Source organism: Camelina sativa, chromosome 11 (assembly GCF_000633955.1).
Source record: "Camelina sativa cultivar DH55 chromosome 11, Cs, whole genome shotgun sequence".
NCBI classification, from domain to species: Eukaryota; Viridiplantae; Streptophyta; class Magnoliopsida; order Brassicales; family Brassicaceae; genus Camelina; species Camelina sativa.
This window is the reverse complement of record NC_025695.1, coordinates 23,003,628-23,030,814: the sequence shown is the minus strand read 5'-3', so window position 1 is coordinate 23,030,814 and position 27,187 is coordinate 23,003,628. Positions and strand designations below refer to the sequence as shown.

Here is a 27,187-nt window from a genome sequence, read left to right as displayed (position 1 = left end):
AACCTCGCGATTCCCAAGGAAGACGAGACGTTCCACATTCCCAACCGTTGGCTGGACATTTCGCATCCCCAACCCGATGCTCAACCCGACCATCCACCTGTGCTAGCACTCGAGCACCTGATCGGGTAGATACCCGTGTTGTCTCTCCCGACCCAGTAGCAGTTGCAATCCGCCGATCTCCTCAACGTAGGGACCTGTCTACGTCCGAGCGAACCGTTACTGACCCAATGGAGGTCGATTCAGATGCAGAAGGAGGAGAACCGGAGGAGATCCAATCCTCTAGGTTGAGAGGCAGATCTGCAGTGGCGAGGGGAAAGAGACCAGCCTCTGAAAGGGCTGAGAAGGTAGCTGAGAGGGCAGCAGAAGAAGAAGATCGAGACACGGAGGAGGAGAGCCATGACCGAGAGGAGGAGCAGAGAGAACGCACACGCCTTGCTTCGCGGAGGCTGAAGCAGAAAGAGGTGGAGACTCTGGCTAAGCTCTTCAAGGTCCTCCGTAAGATGAGTTTTGTAGGAACCCGCTACCCCCACCGCGAAACAATGAAACAGTTGGGAATCGCAAGAGATGTCGAGTTTCTCTTCGACATGTGCCACCTGGGCTAGATGATGCTAACCAACCTCGAATCTTATGAGGAGGAGACAGTTCACTTCTCTCCACGCTGCGGTTACACTACTTTGAAGACCACCCGACCCTACTACCCGATAAGGGGATCGGGTTCATCACTTTCTCCGTGCGCATAACCGAGCTCTCTGATGAGCAAACCCCGGCACCTGCTGAAGCCGGTGACGATCCTGGGTATACCTTGGCGAGCATGGAGGCTGCCACAACCTCCTTCTTCACCAACCCATGAGGTACCACTTTCATCCAAACCATTTTTTATACCATTGCATTTTATTTTGTTTCATTTTGTGTGATTCTCATATTTCTTTTTCAGACTTTTATTTACACAAGGGACTGTGTAATTTAAGTTTGGGGAAGGGTCTGAGAATGTATATAACATTATGTTTTATTTTCTTATTTCAAATTTTTGCATAATAGTTTTGTTCATTTGAGTGTACATCTATTTGCATAAAAAACCCAAAAAAATTTGAAAACTTTAAACTAAAAAAAACAAGAGTGTTCATGTAGTTGCATTTCCATATTAGGATTGAGTCTAGATTGCTTCATATAGGATTGTTGCATATGCATTTTAGGGGACAATGATTAAAAACTAACTTGTTTAAAGCCAAACCTTAGGATTGAAGCTATAGCCCTTAATCACAGTTCATTGTTGCTAGATCAATCTTTGGAAAAAAATGAAAAACCTTTGTTTAAAACCTTGTGTCTTTTGAAAGCTTCCTCCACTTGCTTGAACATTGAATCATCTCTATATTATTGGACTTAACCTGAACTTAAATTGTCTTGCTTATGGAATTTGAATACTTGCTCATGATAACTCTAATCTTGGGTTAACACTCTATTTTTACCAATCTTTTCATTTAATCCGATTCGTTTTTCCCTACCCTTGAACCCAAACCTTCCTTTCAGACCTTGTATTGAATTGTTGAGTGAGGCCTTTTCATTGTGCTATAGGTTATGAAACCTTGAGAATATTGAGAACGACAAAGAACTGGCTCTTGGTTTAGCTAAGTTAGAATCATTTGAACTAGCTATTAGGATCGGTTTTGAAAGATAGGTGGTTAGCATGATCATTTGGGGTTGGGCTGAGGAATGAAAGAGAAATTAAAGAAGAAAGTCCCTAAGGTTCGATTCAATTAGCTCTAAGTCTCTAAGTAAAAAAAAAAGAGAAGAGAAAAAGATCTTGCTATAGTCTCCTAGAAAAGAAAAAGAAAAATATATATATATATATAGGAATATTATTAGGAGTTTAGCAAAGAAAGAAAAAGAAAAAAAAAAAAAGAGCTAGATGTTTAAAATTTAGACCTTAGGGATTATAAAAAAAGGGGGAGTTAAAATCAAGGATGTGAGTAATTTTATTCTAGGGGGTTTGATAAAAAAAAAGAGTGAGTGAAAAAATGGTAGATTACCAAGAGTTAAGCTTTGTATGCCCTAATTGTTCTCAATCTTAGATAGTTTTCACAACTGTCTAGCATTCCTTCTTTTGAGAGGAAACCACCCAAATATATTGTTTGAAACTACCCTACCAAAAAGCCTTACCCTTGAAACCGATTGAGCTTGATTCATTTTCCATTTGCGAGAATTCGCCAAACACTTTAATGAATGTAAAAGAGATGTTCTTTGAAATTGCAAGTCTTTACTAATAGTAGGAGGTTGAACTAGATCGATGCATGGTAATAAGCATAGAAAAATATTTGTAAGTATGTTGATTGATCTTAGCACCATTAAACTATCTTTAAGGATTATAGCTTGAATCTTTCGCCTGGCTCAAAAGGTTATGAGTCCCATTTTGCTAGTGGACTAGCAAGATTTAAGTTTGGGAGTCTAATAACTCTCTAATTTACATGTTTTAAGCATCCTTTTTTGTCCATATTATCAATAATATTTACCCTAACCTTAGCATTTTTAGGTCATTTACTGTAGGAATCCAATTAGGGTGTTGCATTCTTGCATTTGCACTATTTGGATGAAAACAAGTGCTTTAGAGCCTAAAATTGGAAGAAACAAGGTCAAATCTGAGCATGTACCCCAAGGAGCTATGGAACAGGAAGAACAGTCTGAACCTTAACCCGATCGAAGAGGATCCAAGGGCAAGAAGAACAACCCGCGGACCTATCCGAGGAGTTACCCAAGGACCTATCCGAGGAGCAGAACCTCGGGCAGGACTGGGCTGCTAGGTTTAAAGGGTTTCCATATATAAACCCCCCCCTTCTTCTTTCTCTCGCCCTAGCACGTNAGGAGGAGAGCCATGACCGAGAGGAGGAGCAGAGAGAACGCACACGCCTTGCTTCGCGGAGGCTGAAGCAGAAAGAGGTGGAGACTCTGGCTAAGCTCTTCAAGGTCCTCCGTAAGATGAGTTTTGTAGGAACCCGCTACCCCCACCGCGAAACAATGAAACAGTTGGGAATCGCAAGAGATGTCGAGTTTCTCTTCGACATGTGCCACCTGGGCTAGATGATGCTAACCAACCTCGAATCTTATGAGGAGGAGACAGTTCACTTCTCTCCACGCTGCGGTTACACTACTTTGAAGACCACCCGACCCTACTACCCGATAAGGGGATCGGGTTCATCACTTTCTCCGTGCGCATAACCGAGCTCTCTGATGAGCAAACCCCGGCACCTGCTGAAGCCGGTGACGATCCTGGGTATACCTTGGCGAGCATGGAGGCTGCCACAACCTCCTTCTTCACCAACCCATGAGGTACCACTTTCATCCAAACCATTTTTTATACCATTGCATTTTATTTTGTTTCATTTTGTGTGATTCTCATATTTCTTTTTCAGACTTTTATTTACACAAGGGACTGTGTAATTTAAGTTTGGGGAAGGGTCTGAGAATGTATATAACATTATGTTTTATTTTCTTATTTCAAATTTTTGCATAATAGTTTTGTTCATTTGAGTGTACATCTATTTGCATAAAAAACCCAAAAAAATTTGAAAACTTTAAACTAAAAAAAACAAGAGTGTTCATGTAGTTGCATTTCCATATTAGGATTGAGTCTAGATTGCTTCATATAGGATTGTTGCATATGCATTTTAGGGGACAATGATTAAAAACTAACTTGTTTAAAGCCAAACCTTAGGATTGAAGCTATAGCCCTTAATCACAGTTCATTGTTGCTAGATCAATCTTTGGAAAAAAATGAAAAACCTTTGTTTAAAACCTTGTGTCTTTTGAAAGCTTCCTCCACTTGCTTGAACATTGAATCATCTCTATATTATTGGACTTAACCTGAACTTAAATTGTCTTGCTTATGGAATTTGAATACTTGCTCATGATAACTCTAATCTTGGGTTAACACTCTATTTTTACCAATCTTTTCATTTAATCCGATTCGTTTTTCCCTACCCTTGAACCCAAACCTTCCTTTCAGACCTTGTATTGAATTGTTGAGTGAGGCCTTTTCATTGTGCTATAGGTTATGAAACCTTGAGAATATTGAGAACGACAAAGAACTGGCTCTTGGTTTAGCTAAGTTAGAATCATTTGAACTAGCTATTAGGATCGGTTTTGAAAGATAGGTGGTTAGCATGATCATTTGGGGTTGGGCTGAGGAATGNGACACTCAAACCAGAGAGCGAGAGCTTCTGAGAGAGATCTTGAGCGACTAAAACACTTTTTCCACTTTANCTAAGTCTCTAAGTAAAAAAAAAAGAGAAGAGAAAAAGATCTTGCTATAGTCTCCTAGAAAAGAAAAAGAAAAATATATATATATNGTTTATCTATGCTTTTGTGTTTTCTGCAATGAGATCTGAGTAGTGAAACAAAGTTTCTAGGGATGGGATAGACAATTTTGTGTTCTTCAANGAAAAAAAAAAAAAGAGCTAGATGTTTAAAATTTAGACCTTAGGGATTATAAAAAAAGGGGGAGTTAAAATCAAGGATGTGAGTAATTTTATTCTAGGGGGTTTGATAAAAAAAAAGAGTGAGTGAAAAAATGGTAGATTACCAAGAGTTAAGCTTTGTATGCCCTAATTGTTCTCAATCTTAGATAGTTTTCACAACTGTCTAGCATTCCTTCTTTTGAGAGGAAACCACCCAAATATATTGTTTGAAACTACCCTACCAAAAAGCCTTACCCTTGAAACCGATTGAGCTTGATTCATTTTCCATTTGCGAGAATTCGCCAAACACTTTAATGAATGTAAAAGAGATGTTCTTTGAAATTGCAAGTCTTTACTAATAGTAGGAGGTTGAACTAGATCGATGCATGGTAATAAGCATAGAAAAATATTTGTAAGTATGTTGATTGATCTTAGCACCATTAAACTATCTTTAAGGATTATAGCTTGAATCTTTCGCCTGGCTCAAAAGGTTATGAGTCCCATTTTGCTAGTGGACTAGCAAGATTTAAGTTTGGGAGTCTAATAACTCTCTAATTTACATGTTTTAAGCATCCTTTTTTGTCCATATTATCAATAATATTTACCCTAACCTTAGCATTTTTAGGTCATTTACTGTAGGAATCCAATTAGGGTGTTGCATTCTTGCATTTGCACTATTTGGATGAAAACAAGTGCTTTAGAGCCTAAAATTGGAAGAAACAAGGTCAAATCTGAGCATGTACCCCAAGGAGCTATGGAACAGGAAGAACAGTCTGAACCTTAACCCGATCGAAGAGGATCCAAGGGCAAGAAGAACAACCCGCGGACCTATCCGAGGAGTTACCCAAGGACCTATCCGAGGAGCAGAACCTCGGGCAGGACTGGGCTGCTAGGTTTAAAGGGTTTCCATATATAAACCCCCCCCTTCTTCTTTCTCTCGCCCTAGCACGTCGCAGACACTCAAACCAGAGAGCGAGAGCTTCTGAGAGAGATCTTGAGCGACTAAAACACTTTTTCCACTTTATTAGGATTCATTTTGTTATTTTCTTTTGCATTTTCGATTCTATACTCTTCCTCTTTACTCTATTTTCAATACAATGCAATTTTCGTTTATCTATGCTTTTGTGTTTTCTGCAATGAGATCTGAGTAGTGAAACAAAGTTTCTAGGGATGGGATAGACAATTTTGTGTTCTTCAACAGTTAGGATGTCTTAGCTTGGTTGTTTATGTTTTATAAATTCCCTTCTAGATTGGTGTTCTTAATGCTATCAACAGACCGAGAGGCTGAGATTAGATCTAGGGTGTTTTACCATCAAGAGGTGTAGATGAAATGCTTGAATCAATCAATGTTAGAGATTTACTCACTTAGCCTAAGAGATTAGATGTGTAAAGAGTTTATTGACAATAATGAATCGGTTTGTATTGTCTGCTTGGTCATGTTTCTCCAACGAGAGTTGGGTAGGGGAGTGATCAAGGGTTATTGTTTCTATCACGAGAGTGTCTTAACAAGATTTTAAAGATTCATTGTCTAGGGAATATTTGCTTGAGGCATGTAGGACATTCATACTGGTCAGGAATGCTTAGGAGTCGATTACCCCATCCTTAGGAGCTTTCGCATTTTGATTTTATACATTTTCATTCATAACACGATCACTTACCCGAACAGGTACACGATCACCTGCTTCGAGTACACCTTCGAGCTGTTCATACTCATCTTTTTTATTCGATCACCCCACCCGATCCTTTACTCGAATGCTTGCATCTAGTGCTTAGGTCGTGTGGTTCTTGTTTATTTGCTTTGTTTTGTTTATTTTCAGATTGTTAGATCAAACCATTGATTGCTTGGCTTGACTTGCATAGTTCTGATCATATCTCATCTGCTAGCATAACAACCATTTGGATTGATAACCCTTTGTACTACAACTGCATAGGGAATTGATACCCTGGGTGAAAATCTTGTTATCATCTTCTTATGGGTAAGAAGTCTGTCCATTTTGCTGTTGAGGTTACATCTTCTTCTTCCTTCTCTGGCTCAGGCCTAGGAAATCAGCAAGGCAACAGGACTTACAGTGAGAACAGCCAGCACAACAACTACCAAGGGAATCCTACATGCTACACTCCTAAGCACAACTACCAGAAACAACAACAAGGAAGCAGTTTCACAAGGAAATGCGGTAATTCTTCGTATTTGTCTCCTCCTCCAAAGACAACTGAGAGTAAGATTGAAGCAATGCTTGAGCAGATTCGTCAAGGACAGGAAAATTTGGCATCAGACTTCAATGGGAAGATAGACAATGTCTACACTGAGTTGACTGGGAAATTCGATGCATTGAACATTCATATCAAGAAGCTGGAGAATTAGGTTGTGCAGACTGTTGGGTCTGTGAAACGGCAAGAGAGATTTTTTCTGGGAAGAACTGAATCGAATCCTAAGCATTCTTGCAATGCAGTGACATTGAGGAGTGGAAAGCAGCTACAGCCAGTGCCTAAGAAGAAGCTTCAATCTGATCAGCTGCAGAAATTGACCTATGAGGATGATGATGAGTTTGCTTATGTGGAGCCACCGACACCACTGATATGTGTGGATCGACACCGCAGCCAAACATCGAGAAAGATTTACGACACAAAGAAGTCGACACCAGATGATGGTGTCGATCGACACCACCTGGGTGGCGGTCGACACTCTTCTCGGACAGAACCCGATATTGCTAAGTCTCCGATTCCAGCTGCTAAGAGGATGTACAAACTCAAGGTTCCATTCCCCAAGAATCCAAGAAAGTCTAAGCAAGAGCTAGATGTTGCTAGGTGGAAAGCTATGATGGATAGACTTATTGTTGAGATGCCTTTGATTGATCCACTGCGAACTTCTCTGATTATTAGGAGATATGTGAAGAGGATGGTGACCAAGGATTTGAATACTGAGCAGGGAGTGATGATAATTTCAGCTCAACTCAGAGCTATTATTCTGAACAAGATTCCAGAGAAGCTTACTGATCATGGTAGTTTTGTTCTTGATTGTACGATTTTAACAGACAGATTTGTGTGATCCAGGGTCAGTGCGGAATAAGGACGAAGGGTTTACGGTGGTTGGGAGGAAGGGACACCGTCTTGAAAATTCGGGGCCAAAGATGCTATTTGCGGCAAAATCTCCGATCGGTGAATCGAGGGGAAAGCTTTGGGATATCACGAAAAATCCAGATTTGGAAGTTTAGAATCGAGTGGTCCAAATAAGGAAAATGAATATATTCCTATGATAGGGACTGAAGGGAGACATAAAGGCATTTTCGTTTAATTTGAATTTGGAGAGGGGCAAAGGAGTAAACCATAATGGACTGAAACCCGGAAGGCAAGATATGGGTAAAACAATTGAGTCCACTGTGTCGAAACAGAAACAAAAAAATTTCTTTAGGCCCAGTCGGGAGTTGGTCTTTGGACCCACTAAGGGGGAAAAAGGAGGATCCATGAATGAAAAACGACTCAAGGTGGAGTCAAAAGAGATGGGGAGACCGGGAGGCGCTTTTGTGAGTAACCAAGAAACACATTTGCTGGTAGTGAGCCTTGGAACAAATGTGGAGCTTCTAGTTCATCCAGCTAATAGACAAGAGAATATACAAATTGATAGTTTGTTTTCTCTACCGCAGAAGAGTGATGTTAGAGGGTCTGTTGTGGGAGGAGCATGACGCTTATCCTTGGTAGTTTTGAGCTTTTTTATACAAATTCTGATGAATTGTATATGGTGTAACAGCCGGGTGGCGAATAAACCCACCTTCAGAAGAGCAATCCACACATGCTGAAGAAAACTAAGACGAATATGCTAGCACTATTTGAAACTCATGCTGTTGGTCATAGAGTGTCAAGGTCTAGGTTTTGAGAACTCTTTTCGAGAGTTTGCTGAGGGTCAAAGCGGTGGCCTATGGTTATTGTGACGAACGAGTATTGGTGAGCTGGTTATAGTGGATTCGACTGATCAGTTCATTCATCAGAGGTTTGCGAGTAGAAGGAGTGGTCTATGGGAGAAGCTGAGTGGAATTATCCAGGCTTTGGAGTAGCCACTACTTATTGGTGGGGACTATAATATAATAGTTCGGGTTGATGAAAGATCAAGTGGTAATGGACGACTTTCAGTAGACTCATTGTTGTTTGGGGAGTGGATAAATAGTCTCTCTTTAATTGATTTGAGATTTTGTGGGAATAAGTTCACATGGAAGAGAGGAAAGACCGAAGGGAATTTTATTGCAAAGAAACTCGACAGATTTGTGCTATCTCCAGATGAGACTGAAATGGCAGGACGCTTGTCAGATTTGAAGCAGCCTAGTTGAAACACCATAGCTTTAAAGAGCTGTTAGTAGCATCATGGGATTGTAAAATCAGGATGCCAGAGGTATTGGTTGCTTTGCAGTCTATAGTTAACAAATGGAATAAAGAAGTGTTCAGGGATATCCATAAGAAGAAAGAAGATTTAATAAGTGAAATAAAAGAACTCCAAGATGCCTTGGAGATCCAACAGACGCATGTGTTGTTACAGAAAGAAGAAGAATTGTTACAAGCCTTTGATGTAGTGCTGGAACAAGAAGAGGTCTTATGGTTCCAAAAATCAAGAGAGAAATGGATAACTCTTGGGGATCAGAATACACAGTACTTTCATACATCAATGGTTATAAGGAGAAGGCATAATCGGATTGATATGTTGCGGAATGAGAATGAACTATGGATCTCTAATATAGAGGAGTTGAAGCTGCTTGCTGTAGAGTATTACAAGTGATTATATTCCATGAAAGATGTCCCAAGGGTAGTTGAAAACTTACCAACATAAGGGTTTGTTCTTTTGACACGGGATGAGCAGTTGGAGCAAAATAAACCTTTTCAAGCTAATGAGGTGGTGGAGGTAATATGGAGTATGGGGAAATTCAGAGCTCCAGGGCCAGATGGATATCAGCCAGTGTTCTATGAAGAATGTAGGGAAGTGGTTGGGGAGTCGGTGATATGTTTTGCCATTGAGTTCTTTGAATCAGGAATGTTACCTCCCAATACAAATGATGCACTTGTTGTGCTTATTGCAAAGGTGACAAATCGGAGAGGATAACCCATTTTGTCCTATCAGCTTGTGCAATGTCTTATTTAAGATAATCACAAAAACTATGGTTCTTCGACTAAAGCGTGTTATTGGGAAGCTTATTGGACTAGCACAATCTAGCTTCATCCTAGGGCGGTTGAGTATAGATAATATTGTTGTAGTTCAGGAGGCAGTTCATTATATGCATAGGAAGAAGGGGAAGAAAGGATGTATGCTCTTGAAGTTATACTTGGAGAAAGCTTATGATCGTATCCGATGGGATTTTTTGGAAGATACTTTAAGAGCAACAGGATTGGAGGATCGATGGGTTCAGTTGATTTTACAGTGTGTTAAGGGTCCTTCAATGGTAATTCTTTGGAATGGGGAGAAAACAACATCTTTCAAGCCAGCGAGGAGAATAAGACAAAGGGATCTATTGGCACCGTATCTCTTTGTTCTCTATATGGAAACCCATCTGTTTGTCTCGAGGAGGGCCTCAACTTTCACATGTGTTTTTTGCAAATGATTTAATATTTTTTGCTGAAGCCTCGGTTGCCCAAATCCGAGTTATTAGATGTGTGTTGGAGAAGTTTTGTCTCGCGTCTGGTCAGAAAGTTAATTAAGAGAAGTCTAAAATTTTCTTCTCAAAGAATGTTGCAAGGAATCTGGGGAAGTTGATCAGTGAAGAGAGTGGAAATAAGGAAACAGTGGACTTAGGAAAATATCTAGGGATGTTTGTCCTACGGGAACGAATCAATAAGGATATGTTTGGTGATGTGCTAGAGAAGGTGTCATTTCGGTTAGCAGGATGGAGAGGCCGGTTCCTGAGTTTTGCAGGAAGGATCACATTGACGAAATCAGTATTAGCTTCTATTCATGTGCATACGATGAGTACAATAGTTTTGCCTAAATCTGTTCTGGAGGGGTTGGATAAGGTGTCGAGAACCTTCCTATGGGGGACTACACTTGAGAAAAGGAAGCTTCACTTAATCTCCTGGGACAGAGTTTGCATGCCAATACAAGAGGGTGGGCTTGGAATCAGGGTATCACAGGATATAAACAAGGCTCTGGTTGGAAAATTGGGTTCGAGGTTGCTACATGATCGTATGAGTTTGAGGGCAGGTATTCTCAGTAAGTATAAAGTGGGGGATATCAGAGATCATAGGTGGTTAGTTGCTAAAAGACCGGGATCATCGACTTGGCGTAGTGTCAAGATTGGTTTACAAGAAGTAGTTATGACAGGGAAACGCTAGAGTCTTGGGAATGGTCGTGAGATAAGTTTTTGGAAGGATAAATGGCTAACTAAAGATCTGTTAATGAACAGGGTTATAATGTATCTTTCATATGGGTATGAAGACTTACAGGTTAAGGACCTTTGGCGTGAGGGAGTTGGTTGGAAACTGGACAGAATAATGTCTTATGTGCCTCAGTCTCTACGTCTGAAGTTGGAAGCTGTAGTGGTGGACAATGTCAAGGGGGCATCAGATAGGCTCTTTTAGGGTGGTTCAAAGGATGGTTGCTTTACGGTGAAGTCAACATACTCTGTGTTAGTGGATAAAGGTGTCTCTAACCGAATATGGCAGGCTTTTTTATCATGTGTGGAGTGTGGTTGTTCCGGAACAAGGTCGTGTATTCTTTTGGATTGTGACACATCAAGTTATCATGACAAATGAGGAACAACGGTGGCGCCATCTTGGAGATCTGAGTGTGTGTCAATTATGAAAAGGTGGGGATGAGACTATTCTCCATGCGCTATGGGATTGTCCATCTATTGTAGGCATTTGGAACTGTATTGTGCCAACACGGCAGAGACAATTCTTTATTAACAGTTTGGTGCTTGAATGGTTATATGGTAACCTGGGTGGGAACAATGCGGGGTCAGAATGTCCATGGCCGACTATGTTTGCTATGGAGGTTTTTTGGGCATGGAAATGGAGGTGTGGGTACGTTTTTGGAGTGGTTGGGAAATACAGAGATCGGGTAAAGTTTGTGAAAGACTCTGCTGCGGAAGTTTGGAAAGCGACTTCGTTGTTGCAGGGAGGGATAGTAGGACGTAGCAAAGTCCAAAGAATGATTGGCTGGAAACCACCGTGGGAGAGATGGATGCGGCTGAACACAGATGGAGCATCTCACAGGAACCGGGGGTTGGCCATGGCTGGTGGTGTGCTACAGGACGAACAGGGTTGCTGGCGTGGGGGTTTTGTGTTGGATATTGGGTTCTATTCGGCAACTTTGGCGGATTTATGGATGTTTATTACGGTTTTTACAGTGCGGGGGAAGAACATCACTCGGTTGGAATTGGAGGTGGACTCGGAGTTGGTTGTGGGTTTCTTGAAGACAGGGATTGATGACGCTCATCCTTTGTCTTTCCTGGTACGCTTGTGCCATGACTTTTTATCTAGGGACTCGATCTTTTATCTAGAGATTGGATAGTCTGTATCTCGCATGTGTATTGCGAGATAAACTGTCTTGCAGATGGTTTAGCTCGGTATGCTCTTACATTACCTATAGGTTTTCAATTTATAGAGTCTTGTCCGCCAAATATGGAGTCCATTGTAATTGAGGATAGTCGGGGAACTGTGAGTCCAAAGCTCCTACGTGTTTAACTTCGTTTTTTGTTTTAATAAATTACGGGGGATTAATCCCCCTGTCCACTACCAAAAAATAAAAAAAAATGAAAGAGAAGATTAAAGAAAATCCGGAAAAATAATTTCGGGTTATATTCTGATTTTGACCCGATTCATTAGTATACAAAAACATACTTTAAAAACGTTAAGGTAGATAGTTTGTTTTTGATTTTTCTAGTGCCAATTGTTCATAACTCATATAAGACATAGTATATATTACATTACACGAAACAAGCCAACTTAGACGTCACCATAATTTTTTCTATTACATTTTGTAGAAAACTTCATATATATTGCATAATATTGGGAACTTGGGATCAAACATCGATCTGCTGATGCATACCTTTCAAACCTCCGTTTTATGAAATCCTTTCTCCTGTATGGCAGATATCATTTCCTTGAGCGATTCTTCGAAATCGTCACATAGACTATGTGGATCTGGAATCGTTGTTGTGTCAACGGCTAGATTGATGGCAATCTTGTTTATGTAGCTTATGTAATGGATGATGAGAGCCTTTTCAAAACAATAATCAAATATAAGCAATAATTAATCAATATCATCGATTTTTCTTAAAAAGAAAAATAATAACACTCCTTGAGAGGGGTATATTATTTGACTTACTATATATGTATATACTTAAGGAAAAAAAGATTACATAGGTACTTACTTGTGATCCAATGATTGCACTTCCTGCGAGATATGAAACTGGATGGCCAAATACACTTATTTCTTCATCGGGACCTTTCACATTGGAAATTGTCGTTGTTGTGTGACCAAACATCCTGTTTCCAATAGCTTGTACTCCCTGTTGGTCTCTACCACTTGAAAAGTTAGCAATTTGCTTCTAATTAAACTGGATGTGGATCTTAATTACCGGTTTCGTATTTTACCTTTCCACCAAAACATTTCATGATAAATTTCATGATTCCATAGAAAATAAAAGCTTCAAGAGAGACTTTTTTCATATCCATAGTAGCTTTGGCACATCGGAGGTACTCCAAGGGATCATTCTCTAATCGAATCCATTATGGAAATATAACAGCACCTATGAAGTTTCCCCATCTACACTTTGAACCCTTCGCCATCATATCAGCGAGATCCTACATTTCCATATTTTATTAAACTCTTACATTTTTATTTATAACAATATTGTTATGTATCAATTGTAGTTGTGTTATTTATAACCTCTATCTTCGCTGGTCTTAAGTTTACAGCTACAGCACCACGCACACGGATTTTTTCTAAGACTTGTTTCTTCTGGGCCATTGTATATCCATCTAAAATTAAAAATATATATATTATAACTATTTTTAATGATGTATATCAAACAAAACTAATTTAGTTTCTCGTGGGATTTGAAACCTAATCACTACGGAGATTATATATATTAGTAAAGAAATATCAAACATATAGTGTTTTAGTAGCTGACTAGTATTTATTGTCTAGATTTTATTACTGGATAACATGTGTAAATAAGTCGGTTAGCGCAATCTTCAAACCACTATGACCGTGCTCGAGCACGGATTAACATTATTTTATTTATTTTATAATTTTTATTTAAAGTGTTATATATTTAATTTTTTTATTTATTTTAAATTTTATTTCTTTTGTTTAAATACTATGCCATAAAATCATATATTGAATATAACTTATGAAAATAACATATATTTTGTAAGATCTATCTAGTAGATTTAGATTTTGACCCTCGGTACACTACAGTTTAAGTTATTTGATAAAATATTAATTTCTGTTTGTTAATTTTATTTGATTTGTTTAGTTTTTAAAATTATATATTGTATTTTGATTGTTAATTATATGACTTAACCTACACTATACCGTATATTAATTATTTTGTTACAGTATTAATTAATCGATTTAATTAGATACGTCTATTAATCTAATATTCATATTGTTAACAAAATAATGAGATGATATTTTATCCATGTAGCACCGAATTAATGACATTTTAAGTTTCTATTAATATCTACTCAAACATGTCTAGCCATATAACCCGTCGTGTGATATTTTAATTCGTTGTACACCGCAGAAAAAACTTCATAAAAATCTAAATATATTTTTAAAATTTAAAATGTTTTAATAAAGTTTTTTTTTTAGAAATTGAACTACTTATAATATTTGAACTTCTTATAAAGTTTAAATATTATTAATATCTTAAACAGTTATAAAAATTAAATGTTTTAATAATTGAAATATTAATTATCTTTAAAGTTTTTAAAAAGTTCACAAAATAATGAGATGATATTTTATCCCTGTAGCACCGAATTAATGACATTTTAATTTTCTATTAATATCAACTCAAACATGTCCTGCCATATAACCTGTCATGTGATATTTTAATTCTTATATATTACTAAAATTTAAAATGTTTGAATAAATTTTATTATTTTAGAAATTGAAATACTTATAATCTTTGAACTTCTTATAAAGTTTAAATATTATTCATATCTTAAACATTTTATAAAAAGATAAATGTTTTAATAATTGAAATATTAATAATCTTTAAAATTTTTAAAAAGTTATACATTTGAATTTTAAAGTTATTAAAAGTTAAAATTCTTTAAAATAAAGAACCAAAATAAAATGCATAAATTTTTTAATTTCAATGCCTGATAAATCAAGGTTTCTGCTCATTCGTATTCAGAATCATTTTGGTCTCTTTTTTATTAATATGACTTTGAATCTTTGCCTAGTTTTCTTAGGTGATGTAGGGCATTTTGTATATTTTTTTATTCATCAGTTGAGCAATATATGTCTGTTTAAAAAAAAATTAATTTTATCATATGCAGAAAAAATTATAAATTTTATTAACTAAATATATTAGATAAAAAATTAAAATAATTTAAATATAAAATAAAATAAATGTGAAAGAAGAATCACATATTTTTGTTTTAATTAGGTTGAGAGATTTCCTTATCTTTTAAATGTTACCTATAATTGATTTATATGTTACTATAATTAACTAAATCCATACTATCCTTACTTACCAAAAATCAGACTAATCCGTATATCATGATACATCTATGTTACAAGTTTATAACCAAAAAATCATAAATATATATATTATATAGTCTACAAAAAAAATATCGTGTACTTCAGTTTTATTATATTGAGAGATGTGAATAAGGAACACACCCATGTTTTATTCATACTTAAATAAGAAAGTTTTCTTTTATACTTTAAAAGTTTTTTAAAAATATAATTAAGAGTTTTTTACCATATTATTAAGCTTTGAGACTATGCTTATATAAACTATCATTTAAGGATAATACTACTCGGAAAGAGAAGGAATTTTAGATTTACCATATTGTGTACGCAAATAATTTGAAAGAGCTGCTTGTGTCAATCCAAGAAGAACATCATTAACCTTCTGCGAAAAAGAAATAAATATCATGGAGTAGTTACTAGTTAGTATAAGAAAACGAAATGAATGATCAATATAAGACAAAATGATAATTAATGTATACCATGTTCATTGCGTTCTTCACAAACTTGATATCATCAAAACTTATTGTCCGATGGATAACTTTCCAAGATCGAACTCCGTTGGGATTAACACTAAGAGAGTTTTTGGTATCCCCCAGAAAACACATTGTAAGAAGAGACTTAAAAACTTCAACAATAGTTGTGAAGGTAACTCTTATCATAAACCAAAACCCAGCAACCAACCACCAAGCCGAGACAAAGGAACCTATGGGTTTTGCTGTTGTCGCGGCAGTACAAATTAGTGCGTAGGGGTCTGATGTTTTCCGTGCGCAAGCAAGTAAAAGGGATACAAGTGACATTCCATCACCTATCGAATGATGTATTTTTGCTACAACCACAGATTCTGCCTTTGATGTCTTTATGCTGAGTAAATGAAATTCCCAAAGTGGTTTTGACATGTCCATTGCAGTATTAGCAATGCTGGAAGTGTAGTCTTCTATGAACTGATCAGGATTTTCTATGTTGTAATGGTCAAGATTTGGAACAATAACATGATCTTCTACTCGAACATTAACAGGAATCCAGACCTGTTCTTCCGTTTTCTTATAGTCAATCACCTGAATATTTTATATTTTTGATTACACACATATATTTCAAAGTTAACCTATGTTTACATGTTACAAATATATTATGTAAAGAGAAAGAGGCAAAGAAAGATTATTTTAGAACAACACAATCTAATCTAAGGTAACTAAAAAGATATTCAATTTCTATAAACCAAAATTAAGAAGATTATTAAAAACTAATTATATGATTAGGTATTCAAGCTTTTTTGCTATCATAGTTAAACAGAGTTTACATTAAACACTATGTATGTGTGTATAGAGTATATATGTTTAGCTACTTCTATTCAACTTCAAACTCACATAATAATTGTTGGTTTTTTATTGACAGTTTATTTACCTGCTTGCTAGAGAATCGGGGAGCCTTGATCAATGTGTTCTTGATGCCTTCAACAATGGCAAATGGGTTCAATTTAGTTTTAGACCCAAATGTTATCAGAATGAACAAACTTGGTGCATTGAGCAACTGCGTCATCGGACTAAGTGGCTCCATCGGTACGGTCTCGAGCTCCTCTTTCGCCATGTCTTTTCCCTTTTCTAAACCTTGTTTCGAAGATTTTTTAACTGTTGCTTTATTCTACACTTGCTTTTAGCAGCGATAAGTATAGCTTTTGTACCCGTCTTTTACATGTTATGATTATCATTTTTCTTATTACTTATTATCATTAAATGCAATAATGAATAATGAATGGGAATGGGCTAGGGTGTTGACGCGTTGTGGTGTCACTGTGTCAGTTTCGTAGATAAATTGTTTTTCTCTCTGTTATTGATAAACTTTTTTTTATTCAATAAATTTAACAATTTAAAAATATGAATAGTAAAAGTGAAAATATAGGGTAGTGCAATTAGTAAAGCGGCCAAATGTAAGTTTTTTTTATGTATAAGCACCATTATACCAGAAAGCCCTACTTCCTACAAACGTACGGATTTATCTAACAGACCGGCATATTATATCCAAATGGTTGACAACAAAAAAAACAAAGTAAAAATATATTAGTTCGACACAAATTTGGTAATTAATTACTTAATTAACATTATATTCTGTCCAATTATTAGAATAACACAATTTCTATGTAGGAAGACAATACATCCACAAAATTTTAATTTTAATTTTTTAAAATTTAATTAAAGAAAATATAAAGTATAAAAATATGATTTAAAAATACAATATACAAAAAAAATGTTTAAAAACATATTATGTATAAAAATATGAATTACAAATATGGTGTTTAAAAAAATATATTTTAAATAAGTTTTATAAAAAATATAATGTATGAAAATATAACTAAAATAATATTAAAATATGAATTATGAAAAAATAAAATTATGTATAAAAATATGATTTCTAAAATTTTAAAAATATATATAATTTAAAAAAATTTAAATGTATAATAATATGCTTTAGATATATGATATTTAAAGACATTTCAAAATATGTTTTATAAAAAAATATAATGCATAAAATAATATTTGAAAAATATAACTTAAAACAAATTTGTTGTCACTATATTTATATAGTACATCTAATAAATCTGTTATCAAAAACCAGATTTTTAGAAGCAAAAAAAAAATAAAATATCAATCTTAACATTTCTGATGTACATTTTTGTGCCGTCTTTTTTTGTCTTTGTATCCAAACAAGTCCCAACTAAATTATCTACGATCCTTACAACTAAATTAATTCCTTAACATTAATTTCAAATTTCCTAAAATCTATCTACCTAATTCACTTGCAATATGTTAGATTAAAATATAACTCTCCTTTCACTTTTGTTTAATCTTATATTTAATTATTTGAATTACTATTTAATACATAAAATTAATAAAATTTTAGACTTTTTTTCAACATATGATGTGATTTGAAATTTTATAAACGGATATATGTTTTAAAATCGATCACCTTTGATAACCAATATAAAGATAAATTTAATTATCATTACTTTGGTGTTACACGGATAATTTATCATTTCATCGGGTCAGGGTTTTTTGTTAATTCTAAACCGATTACAAAAATTGGATCCTTCCAAATATATGAGCTTTGATTTCTTAGAAACATTAATTATAGATTTCCAAATATATAGCAACTAATTAGATTTGCACGTACATATCTATCTTACACGTATTACACTTGCAACATCCCTATAATATAGCAACTAATTAAAAACAGTTACATGTAAGGGTGTCAAAATGGGTCAAGACTAATGATTCAACTTAATTCAACTCAAATCATGAACCCTAATAAGTTAAAAATTTTGACCCTAATGAGTTGATGGGTTAAATAAGTTGATGATTAAATGAGTTAATGAATCAAATGAGTTTGGTTATAATGAGTTTATGAGTTAACCCACTAACCCATCAATTGCTACATGATCAACCTAATATCATCATACATGATCAACCTAATATCATCAACATCATCATACTATCATCATCATCATACTACCACCATCATCATACTATCATCATCATCATACTACCATCATTATCATCATACTACTATCATAGTATCATCATACTACTATCATACTATCATCATCATACTACCATCATTATCATCATTACGGTTTTTCCGCTAAAAAACCGTAAATTTCCCGCCAAACATGTAAATCCACAATTTTTCCGCCAAAACGCAAACCCGTAAATTTCCCGCCAAAATGAAAAATCCACAATTTTCTGCCAAAAAAGCAAATCCGTAATTTTCCCGCCAAAATCCCAAACCTACAATTTTCCCACCAAAAAAAACAAACTTGTAATTTCCTGCCAAAATCCCAAATCCGTAATTTTCCCACCAAAACGAAAACCCGTAATTTTCTAGCCAAAATCTCAAAAACACAATTTTTCCGCCAAAATGTAAACTCGTAATTTCCCCGCTAAAAATGCAAATCCGTGATTTCCACTTAAAGTTATGTGATGTTGATGGTGATAATAATGATGATGGTGAAAACAATGATATAAATTAATTATAATTTATATTGTAGTGGATTAACCCAATTAATCATCTAACTCATTTAACTATATGGATTCATGCGTTGATCCAACTCAATTATTAAATGAGTCGAGTCAACTCATAAACTCATTTAACTTTAAACTCATTGGATAATGAGTTGAGTTGGGTTGGGTTAACCATTTTGACATACAAATTTTGGTAAATTCTTATTCCTGAAATATATGCAATATTAACTTCAGTATCAATATTAATCAATTAATCAATCACGATGGATACATATATTGTTGATGATGGAATTACATAAATCAAATCCTAACTAAAATCAAGATAAGGATATGCATTAACAATATTCAATAATCAAAACAAACAAAATCATAAAAGATATACTCTAAACTTGCGAATCAAGTTTATATACCACTCAAAACTAGATTTTAACCCCCGGTAAACTGCAGGATAATATTTATATAACAAAAAAAAATTAATTCTTAAAAAAGTTGTATTTGTTTGTTAATTTTTTTTTGTTTAGTGTTTAAGATTGTATAATTGTATTTTGATTGTTAATTCTAAAATTTGACCAGCTGTATACCGTAGACATGACAGGACAATTATTTAGTTTTATTTATAATAATGTTACATTTTTACATTATCGAATTTTTTCTTATGGTTATCAAAATTGAAAATTTTAGTGCTTTTTAGATTTAACCCGTGAAAAAACTATTCTTACATTCTTATATTTTTTAGTATTTTTAAATTTAACCTGTAAGTTTAATGTTTTTTAAATTTAACNTTTTCCGCTAAAAAACCGTAAATTTCCCGCCAAACATGTAAATCCACAATTTTTCCGCCAAAACGCAAACCCGTAAATTTCCCGCCAAAATGAAAAATCCACAATTTTCTGCCAAAAAAGCAAATCCGTAATTTTCCCGCCAAAATCCCAAACCTACAATTTTCCCACCAAAAAAAACAAACTTGTAATTTCCTGCCAAAATCCCAAATCCGTAATTTTCCCACCAAAACGAAAACCCGTAATTTTCTAGCCAAAATCTCAAAAACACAATTTTTCCGCCAAAATGTAAACTCGTAATTTCCCCGCTAAAAATGCAAATCCGTGATTTCCACTTAAAGTTATGTGATGTTGATGGTGATAATAATGATGATGGTGAAAACAATGATATAAATTAATTATAATTTATATTGTAGTGGATTAACCCAATTAATCATCTAACTCATTTAACTATATGGATTCATGCGTTGATCCAACTCAATTATTAAATGAGTCGAGTCAACTCATAAACTCATTTAACTTTAAACTCATTGGATAATGAGTTGAGTTGGGTTGGGTTAACCATTTTGACATACAAATTTTGGTAAATTCTTATTCCTGAAATATATGCAATATTAACTTCAGTATCAATATTAATCAATTAATCAATCACGATGGATACATATATTGTTGATGATGGAATTACATAAATCAAATCCTAACTAAAATCAAGATAAGGATATGCATTAACAATATTCAATAATCAAAACAAACAAAATCATAAAAGATATACTCTAAACTTGCGAATCAAGTTTATATACCACTCAAAACTAGATTTTAACCCCCGGTAAACTGCAGGATAATATTTATATAACAAAAAAAAATTAATTCTTAAAAAAGTTGTATTTGTTTGTTAATTTTTTTTTGTTTAGTGTTTAAGATTGTATAATTGTATTTTGATTGTTAATTCTAAAATTTGACCAGCTGTATACCGTAGACATGACAGGACAATTATTTAGTTTTATTTATAATAATGTTACATTTTTACATTATCGAATTTTTTCTTATGGTTATCAAAATTGAAAATTTTAGTGCTTTTTAGATTTAACCCGTGAAAAAACTATTCTTACATTCTTATATTTTTTAGTATTTTTAAATTTAACCTGTAAGTTTAATGTTTTTTAAATTTAACCCGTGAAAGAATTATTTCTTTAAAAGTGTGGGTTAAATTATATTATAAATACTCCAATTTATTAGATTTAACCCGTGAAATAATTATGTTTCTATTTTTTATCAGCATATTAATAACCATTAAAGATTTTAATTGTTCAAATCAAACAGTATAGTTATTGTTGAATATTAGAGTTTTTAAAGGTAAAAAAATATTGTATATATATTTTTGGTATATGTTATTAAGTGTAATAAATTTCTAAATATATAAATTGTTTTAGGAAATTATAGACCAAATCGGTAGAGACATTTTAGTAATCTAATTGATTTTGTTTTTTTGTGCAATTGTTTTAGAAATTAGGTTTTAAATAAATATAACTTAAGGGGTAAAACACCAAATGTATTTCAATTTTTTTAATATAGATACAATAAATCTTTCTTAATTTTTAAAAGTAAAAGAGCATTTAATTCAAAATAATTTATGGGAACAAAACTTTTTTGATTTTGGTCGATTTACCATATGTCACTTATTTATTTTTGTGTAATTTTGTAGGATTAAGATTGTAAATTAAAATTTACATAAGCAAAACTAAAAAGGTTAAACATAAAATGTAATTCAAAAATGTTTGAATTTTTCAATTATTAAAATCACACAATTTATTAAATTGCTAAATTATAAATTAACTTAAAAATTATAATAAAGAAACCAAATTCTTAGTTAATTAGACAAAAGTACAGAATATAAGATTATTGAAAAAGAAAAAAGCGATACAATATTTAATTTTATCTATTCCTTCGTCTCTTTTCCGTTTTCTTCACTTACCTACAAAGAAAACAGGAAACCAATTTAGAGTACAATCATGCAAGGGACTTGTGTTGGTAAAAAATAAAAAGTGATCATACCATAAAAAAAAACATGTGTTCAAATAATTTAGTTCCCCAAAATCAAAAGTCAACGTACCTTAAAAAAATTGTTTGTTTGATATTAACCTTCGTCTCACATACCTTTCTTCAGCTATTGGAATAGGAAAAAAAAGTGTTAACATTGAGTTGAGTCTAAAAACCAGCAATGATCTAAATTGCAGAAACAAAATAATATAGAGTAAAAAGATTTGTCCATTGAAGGTGTATATAAGATTTGTTTGAAAGGTAAAGTTTCTTATGAGTTGGTGCATTTTTGGTCTTAAGGTTATTTATAGAGTAACATATTAAGGCTAGAATTAGGTTTGATAGCAAATCTTGTAAAAATTGGTGAGCAAGCTTAAGATCTAGAGCAATAAAAAAGAAATTTAAGTGTTTTTCTATTTTAGTTGTTTATATTATTGCGGAACAATATTCAGCATCTCAAGAAGATATATACTGAATTAAATGTATTTCTTCTTGCTAAAGTTAAATATTTGGAAATATTGGTTTTCTAATCATTCAAAATTTGGGTTCTCGTTTTTAGAAACTTTATTAATATTAAAATAATTATGGGGATTATAAATTTTTGTTATAGAAAATCGGTTGTATCATTTAAATTTGAGAGATTATACCATCTCTAAAGATAGTTTTGGATATTTTATGGGAATAAAACTTTAATGGGTATAGTAGTTTTTGGAAAAATCGAAATGTATAGATGTTGTCAAAATTTTATGGCAATAAACATAACAAATTTTGGTCGATTTAAGAAATTTTAGTAATTGAGTTTAGGGGTTATTGTTATTTTTGGAATTTTTTTAGAGGTTAATGTTGTAAAAAAAAAATAAGCAAAACTTAAAGGGCATAACACAAAATATACTTCAAAAATGTTAATATAGATGTGAAAACCCTACCTACAACCCTGAAAAGTATATATATATATATATATATATATATATATATATGTGTGTGTGTCATTCACCAGACAATACATACACCACCACATCCAAAAGAAAACTTAATTACCTTGTTAAAATCCCACAGCTACTATAAATCTGAGATAGCTACTTCATTTGCTTACTTGAGAAACGTACGTCTTTACAAAACATCTTGGATAATTCAGGTGAAAGTACTCCATTCATGACGCCAATATACTACCATGACTGGCGAGAATCTTGAATGTATTTTCTACAATTTCGTTAGTTCATAACATTATTTTAATAGTTCAGCATATGAAATATTTATTCTAATATTTACAGGGTGTTAATATTCATGCTACACTAAAGCATATGCCAATTTAAATAAACTAAAAGTGGAAGAATAATTTAGAAACAGAAAAAAAAAAACAATTGTCCCGTGGTTTAGCTTTGGGACTTATTATCCGGTATCCGCTATCTGATCTGGTATCCATTCATATCCGCTTCAAAAAATCGGATATCCGGAAAACCGGATACGGATCCGGATAACAAAATGTGTTATCCGCGAAAAACGGATTCGGATCTAAATATCAGATAATTTAAGACCCGGATATCCGTATCCAGTTCCAACTCATGTTTATTAATTTTTTACTAATTATACATTGTGAATAATTGGTATTAAATTATAAATGAGGAGTGAGAGAGAAAGGAGTAGAAGTAGATGAGAGGTTGCTTTTTCTCAAGTGGCCGATGTGGGATATTGCAATTCTCTCTTCCCACATCGGCTCTTGACAAATATATTTGTTATATTACTCCCTTATAAATATCTACCATCTGCAGTACAATTAAATCATCGGGTAATGGGCTACACTAGGCTTGTTACAATTACGAATCCGGATATCCGGCAAGTATTAAATTTTTGGACGGATATTCGGAAGTAGGATATCTGGTATCCACGGATCTGGATTCGGATATTTATTAGAAGTATCCGCCGGATACAGATCCGGATTTGGATACACTAAAAATGGTTAGATATCTGGATCCGTCTCAGGGCTACCGTGGTGTACCACGGGGTAGATCCTAGTGTCGTAACATAAATAAATCTTTTATAACATATGGTATTCACATAGATCATGACTACTATATATATTCGGATATCCGTTTGGATTCTGGTATGGATCGGGTTCGGGTTTGGATTTTTGAATTAAAGATTTAGAATGCGTTTGAGTATTTTAAATTTTCGGTTACGGGTTCAGATCGGGTTTGGATCGGATTTTCAGATCCGGGTATTTTGCCCAGACCTACTATTTACATAAGGAATATCAAATAAAATAGTTGTGTTTGTTTTAGTTAGTTTCTATTTGCTATATTTTAGGATTTTGTTCAACATTTATTATATACCAAATCTAAGTTTTAGATTAAAAGTTTTTCCATATTAAAAAATCAAAATCGTGAGAGAATGATATGGTTTATGTAAAAGATAAAATCAGTTAGTAAATAGATATAATATTAACAATCGACAATGACTGTGTAAAATATTATTATTTAGATTTTTGAAATCTAAAATATTCAAATCTTTTAATTTAAAAAAAAAATTGACTGTAGAGATAATTAAGAATCTAATTGATATTTTTGACTTCTAGACATATTATTAGTATAATTGATTTTGATTTTCCATATTTTACTTATTGTTTTTTGTGCAATTTTGTAGGGATTAATGTTATGAATAAGTATAACTTAAAGGGTAGAACACAAAATATATTTCAAAAAATGTTAATATAGATATGATTGCTTAAATTTGTTTGCAATATAATTGATGTCAAAAAATACAAAACTATAGGTTTCATATATAATTTTTTGTGCTCCACATCAAATTGGTTTGAAAAGTATGGAAAAAATAGGGAAACATTAAAAGGAAATGGATATAATTTTTTAATTAGAAACTCTCTTTTGCCCTAGTCTCTCTCTAGAACAACCACGGAGGCATGCTTCCCCAGCGGCGCCGAGTCCGATCGGTGTCGCTGGGCCATTGTCTCTACATCTCTGCTGCCTCCTCTGTCCCTACAGTCTGTTCGGATCTTTTTTCAGCTTCATCGGAGGCCTTTTAAGGTTTCAAATCTCACCTACGAGCATGCCTCAACTTCATTCTCCCTCCTTTCCTCCGCACCCGGTGACTCTCCTCGGTGAGCTTGCTCCATCGAGTTCCCAGCCACATGTTACTATTTCTAAGATCCATGAAAGCCCCACTAAACTCAGATTTCATCTATCTTACCGTCTCCTCTCGCTGTCAACTACAACATCTCTCCGTTCCTTGGATCAAAATGCTCTCACCAAGTGTTTTACTTCGCTACAGCTGGACGGGGATCTGTTTTGACGCTGGAGCCGAGAAAGATCTTGACAAAGAAATCTACATCCTCGGCATCCTCTGTTTCTCCTTTGTTACCCTTTTGGTCCAGGTTTACTCTTCACTCTTATCTCATAACCCTGGATGTTAGTTTACTTTTGTTAAACTATGATTCATTCCCCGATCTGGAAGATCCTTAGACTCGATGATTATAGCTTCATATCAAGTTCAAAATTGTTAGTACCAGGTTACCCTGCTTGGTCTAGTCGAGGTTTCCTTGGTAGCAGAACACTGGATGCTTCTGATTTGCTTGAAAATTACTTTTGTCGAGGCCAGTTGAATAGTTTGGTCTGGAGGACTGCAATGTTGATTGTTACTAGTGAATCTGACCCGCTAGTTGGACTATCTTTGATGTTTGCATCCCTTGCTAGCTTCATTATCCTACCTATCACCAAAATTTTGACTGTTTCAGCGTCAGCATGTAACTAGGTTTGGTCTGAACTCCACTCTATCCCATCGTAGTCAACAGTTGCTTAGCTTAAGGATTTCATTAGTACGAGACTGCTATTGAATCTTAAGCCAACTCTGTTGCTAGTCTATTCTTAGAGTCCTTTGAGAACCATGTTACTAGAATCACCTAGGGATGACCTTCTTGAAGGGGAAAGCTTGTTGAAACTTGGCATTATGATCTTGGGGGTTACCTATGTTTCATCAGCCTCCTCTCTTTATCTCGCCCACTTAATATGTTTTCCAAACTGCAATTCATCAACTTTTTGAAGTTCCCTCACTTAAGCTTGAAGAATAGTGGCATTATGACCTCTGCTCCAAGAAGTAGTGATTATCGCAACCTTTTCAAGCAACCCTCACCCAACCACAAAACCGCAACCACCATTGTAGTGACCGGTTTCCATAGCACTCTCAACCTTGCTTGAACCTTTGGCAAAGCTCTACCTCGAGTAGTCCTTCTCATTTCGGTGAAACCTTCAGCTTTGGTCGTTTCATCGCCACCCAGTCTTCGAATCAAGACAGTGACCATTTTATCCTCCATTGACTTGCTTATGAAAGTAGCATCGATATGCCTTGATCTCACAGGTTCCATAATGCTAGCTAGCATTTGGTCCATAGCTCTCAAGCTCCTACTATTGTTTGTCCTTATCTATCTTTGTTGTCTTGTTGCTTTAAACTTTGGGGAATGCCCTCTTATTTTGTTCTTAAACTATCCTACTTGTCTTGTATTTTACTCTTTCTCTATTGAAATTATAACATGTTTGTTCAGAAAAAGAAAAATGGAAAAGTAGTAAATTTAATTATTTTTTATTTTTTGCAATGAAGTGAAAAAAATAATGTGAATAATCAAAAATATTGGTAATAACTAAAAAATAAGATGGTACATGGAAAATATTAGAAGTGATAAATGTCAAAAAGCTAGAGAGTAAGTCCTCTAGTTATTAGATAGGTTCTATACTGTCTACACCATTGGAAGTAGCAAGTTTGGCTTTGTGGTATTACCACTGTTATTTTGAAGAAGACAGTGAAAAATACTTATTTTATCAATGCAGAAAATTAAATATATTATTTTTTAATTTCTACCAAAATATTTTTTAATATTAATATATTTTTTATAAATAATAAAAATAATAACTATATAAAAATGAATTAAGTAATATAAATGAAAAATAAATAGTGAAAATAATACTATGAAATTGTTTTAGTAATAAAGTTATTATTCAAATTTTAACCCAAAAATGATCATATTCCAAAATTTAGAATGGGTTAATGATTTTTAAAATGGAAGTAAAAATTTAATGCATGGTGGAGTAAAAAAGACAATTTATGTAATTGTGTTGACAAAAAAATTTGTATTCATAAAATTCTAAACATAAAAATAAAATTGAAGTGAAGTGAAACATTAGTTTCTAAGAAACATATAGTACAAATATATCTTATAAA

The 27,187-nt window shown here is 34.0% G+C and overlaps 1 pseudogene; it reads right to left on the bottom strand.

Moving 5' to 3' along the window:
• LOC104728234 lies at nucleotides 12,453-26,360 on the bottom strand (annotated as a pseudogene).